Source organism: Muntiacus reevesi, unplaced genomic scaffold, assembly GCF_963930625.1.
Source record: "Muntiacus reevesi unplaced genomic scaffold, mMunRee1.1 SCAFFOLD_33, whole genome shotgun sequence".
Classification (NCBI taxonomy): domain Eukaryota; kingdom Metazoa; phylum Chordata; class Mammalia; order Artiodactyla; family Cervidae; genus Muntiacus; species Muntiacus reevesi.
In genome coordinates, this window is record NW_027078014.1 from 2,278,895 (window position 1) to 2,283,607 (window position 4,713).

Consider the following 4,713-nt stretch of genomic DNA (forward strand, 5'->3'; position numbering starts at 1 on the left):
TTAGAACTTTAATCAATGTTTCCCAAGTGGTGGTATTTTATGAGCTTATCCAGGGTGAAAGGAGTGTTTTCATTTAAACTCCTTCACTGTATTTTAGTCTGTTTGGCAAATGCGTTTATGCCCTTGGTACTAATGTACATGACTGCTCACAACACCTTAATCATGAACAGCATAAAGAACCTGATCACACAAAAGGCCCTAATAGACACAGAGCCCTTCGGGGGTTAGGAAGCCCTATTAGAGAACATAAAACTATTATTCTAAAAGTGGTTATAGTTAAAGATTTAGAAAAATAATAGTTTAAACCTGTTAATTTTAACCAGGAATGCTAAACAGGGGCTGCCTCACCGGAGCTGCAGAGTCTTTGTGTGGTAAACCTTTTAGATGAATTTAACTGATAACTTCTGCAAAAGGACTGACCTTTGTGTTCATTAAAGAATAGATTCTTTGCATTCTAGGACACAAAATGTCAATAGACTCCAAGGTCAGAAGATAATGTAAAAGGCTCTCACAAAGAAGTTACAGAAAGCACCCTGGTTTCATGAAGGATAAGCTGATGAAATATTAAACTATCTTCCCCTTAAAAATGTACTAACATAGAATATAAAAGCTATGGTAAAAAAGATTTGCCAGACTCTATTACACTCATCCAGTCTGGTCTCTCTCTCTCTCTCCTTTATTCACCGATGCGGTTCATCCTGAAGGTACCTCTGGATCCTGCTGAGGCTGGACCCCAGCACCAAGGGAAAGGTGCTAGCGGGGATGAGCCTGGGGAGCGGCCCGGGCATGAATGGACTCACAACCCACAGCCTGCCCCTACATGGGGCAGTATCCGTGGAGGCCAGGAAGGTCTGGGCACCCGCACACTCTGCTCCCTAGCCTGGGAGAGATGCACTTCAGGGTGGTCCTCTCCCAGGGCCCTTGCCCCTGAGCCTCGTGTGGGCAAACCTCAAATGAGACCTAGGCCCAAGGGAAAGGCGCTAGCGGGGATGAGCCTGGGGAGGCACCCGGGCACGTCTGGCACACCCTGCAGCCTGCCCCTTCACGGGAGAGTATCCCCAGAGGCCAGGAAGTTCTGGGCAAGGGTGGCCAAGGGCCGAGGCCATGCTGGGACCTGCCCCTGATCTGTGGGGCCTCTGAGCAGAACCGGCCCTCTCCCGCTGGAAGACCTCCCCGGCTGCCTCCAAAGGCCGGTTTGCAAACACTCTCGCCAACTGGCTGCCGCTCCCTCCCCGATGGAGGCCTGCTTTTCCCCCAAGCCGCTCACTCTGCGCTCCAGGCCCTTGGAGTGTGGAGACAGCCCCTGCCAGCACCTCCCCATCATGTAGACCTCAAATGAGGCTTGGCCTGGGTGAGAGGCATTAGGGAGTATGAGACTGGGGAGGCGCCTGGGCATGTCTGGCACACTTCCCACATCCTGCACCTTCAAGGGGCAGAACCCCCGGAGGCCAGGAAGTTCTGGGAAAGCATGACCAAGGGCAGGCACCATGCTGGGTCGTGCCCTTGGCCTGTGGGGCCTCTGAGCAGAATCGGCCCTCTGTCGCTGGAAGACCTCCCCGGCTGCCTCCAAAGGCTGGTTTGCAAGCACTCTCGCCAACTGGCTGCCGCTCCCTCCCTGATGGAGGCCTGCTTTTCCCCCAAGCCGCTCACTCTGCTCCCTAGCCCGGGAGAAGAGTGCTTTGGGGTGGTCCTCTCTCAGGGCACTTGCCCTTGAGCCTTGGGGCCAGCTAGGGAGTCCACACTCCCAGGCCAAGGCAGAACCACATGCACAAATCTATTCCTGCCCCCCTTCACCTTCAGATAGCTCAGGTGAGCCAGAGTCTGTCAGGCAGCTCCTAGGCAACCCCAGCAGCACCGCCTTTGTGTGAAGGCGCAGAGCTGACCAAGGGGCACAGTGGGCTTCTTGGTCTCCCTGCGACCCTGGGCCAAAGAAAGAGGTCTTGGGCCTCCACCCCCTTGCTTCCCCTTTCCTCTGACCAGGGCCTCTGCCCTCTAGGCTTTTACAGTGTGGAGACAGCCCCTGTCAACACCTCCCCTCCAAGTAGACCTCAAATGATGCCTAGCCCCATGGTGCCGGGAGCCAGCACCCCAGCTCCTACCCATGACAAGGTCATGAGGAGAAGGCCGACCGGCAAGTCGGATCATGTTTTCAGGGATTCCAAAAAGCTGGCCCTGGTGCTTAAAGATATCATCTTAAAGATGATATCTGTCTTTCTGATGCTTGCTTCAATAGAAGCTACTTCCTAATTCTGTGACACAGGTAACAGGCCTTCCCTGATCTCTTTCCAAATAACAGTCAATTTAGAGATTTAATCAATGTTTCCCAGGTGATGGTATTTTATGAGATTATCCAGGGTGAAAGGAGTGTTTTAATTTAAACTCCTTTGCTGTGTTTTTGTCTGTTCAGCAAATGCGATTATGCCCTTGGTACTAATCTACTTGACTGCTCACAACAACTTAATCATGAACAGCATAAAGAACCTGATCACACAAAGGGCTCTAATAGACACAGAGCCCCTCAGGGGTGAGGAAGCCCTATTAGAAAACATAAGAATATTATTCTAAAAGGAGTTATAGTTAAAGATTTAGAAAAATAGTAGTTTAAACCTGTTAAATTTAACCAGGAATGCTAAACAGGGACTGCCTCACCGGAGCTGCAGAGTCTTTGTGTGGTAAACCTTTTAGATGAATTTAACTGATAACTTCTGCAAAAGGACTGATCTGTGTTCATTAAAGAATAGATTCTTTGCATTCACCTAGGTCACAAAATGTCTATAGGCCCCAAGGCCAGAAGATAATATATAAGACTCTCACAAAGAAGTTATAGAAAACATCCTGGTTTCATGAAATTATTATCATCCTGGCTGATGAAATTATTAAGCTATCTTAACCTTAAAAATGTACTAATTTAGAATATAATAGCTACAGTAAAAAATTAAAGATTTTCCAGACTCTACTACACCCCTCCAGTCTGGTCTCTCTCTCTCCTTTTCTCACTGATGCCATTCATCCTGACGGTACCCCTGGATCCTGCAGAGGCTGGACCCCAGCATCTGGGGAAAGGTGCTAGCGGGGATAAGCCTGGGGAGGGGCCTGGGCGAAACAGGACTCACTCCCCACAGCCTGCCGCTTCATGGGGAAGTACCCATGGAGGCCAGGAAGGTCTGGGCAAGGCTGGCTAAAGGCAAGGGCCATGCTGGGTTCTGCCTCTGGCCTGTGAGGCCTCTGAGCAGAACCGATGTCGGGGCACAGTGGGCCTCTTTTTCTCCCTGCTGCCCTGAGGCTACTGGGCCAAAGAAGTATGGGGCATTCTCCCTCTTGATCCACGCGTCTCTCTGACGAGGTGCTCTGAGCTCTAGGCCCTTGCAGTTTGGAGAAAGAATTTGGCTCACCAGATCGCTCGGAAGGTGCAGGGGGCAGACACAGACATGTGCATGTGGTTCTGCCACGGCCTGGCAATGTGGACATCAAAGCTTGACCCCAGGATGAGGGGTAAGGGCCTGGAGAAAGGACCACCCCGAGGCACTTTTCTCCCAGGCTTGGGAGAAGAGTGCGCGACTTGCACGAAAAGCAGGACTCCCTCGGGCAGGGAGCGGCAGCAGTCTGGCGAGAATGCTTGCAAACCTGCCCTTGGAGGCATTCGGGGAGGTCTTCCTGCAGGAGAGGGCTGGTTATGCTCAGAGTCCGCACAGGCTAGGGGAAACACCGGGCAAGATTCCTGACCTTGGACAGCCTTGCCCAGACCTTCCTGGCCTCCGGGGCTGCTGTCCCATGAAGGGAAGGCTGCCTAGAGTGTGTCCAGTCACGCCTGGTCGACTCCCCAGGCTCTTAAACCCTAGCGTGTTTCTCTTGGGCTTGGTCTAATTTAAGGCCTACTTAGAGGGGAGGTGCTGGTCTCGGCTGTTTTCACACTGAAAGGATCTGGAGCTCACACGGCCTGGTCACAGGGAAGTGCTGAACAAAGGTGTGGATGCCCAAGGCCTCTTTGGTCCAGCTGCCTCAGGGCACCTGGGAGAGCAAGAGGCCCCCTCTGCCCATAGGTCGGCTCTGCACCTTGACACACAGGCGGTGCTGCTGGGGCTACCGAAGACAAGTCTGAGAGAATCTGGCGCAACCGAGCTCTGGGAAGGTGCAGGGGGAAGGAACAAACATGTGAATGTGGTTCTGCTTCACCCTGCGAGTGTGGACTTCCAAGCTTGACTCCAGGCTCAGGGGCAAGGGCCCAGAGAAAAGACCACCCCGAAGCGCTTTTCTCCCAGCAACCTCAGGCCAGCTGGGAGAGCAAGAGGCCCACTCTGCCCCTAGGTCGGCTCTGCCCCTTGACACACAGGCTGTGCTGCTGGGGTGGCCGAGGAGCGGCCTGACAGACTCTGGCTCACTCGAGCTCTCGGAAGGTGGAGGGCGCAGTAATAGACATGTGCATGTGGTTCTGCCTCGACCTGGGAGTGTGGACTTCCAAGCTTGACTCCAAGCTGAAGGGCAAGGGCCCAGAGAAAGGTCCACCCCGATGTGCTTTTCTCCCGGCTTGGGAGCGGATTGCGCGACTTGCGGGAAAAACAAGCCTCCCTTGCGTTGGGAGGTGCGGCAGGCGGCGACAATGCTTGTAACCGGCCCTTGGAGGCAGCCGGGAAGGTCTTCATGCGGGAAAGCGGTGGTTCTCCTGAGAGGACCCACAGGCCAGGGGCAGCACCCAGCATGGTCTCTGCCCTTGGC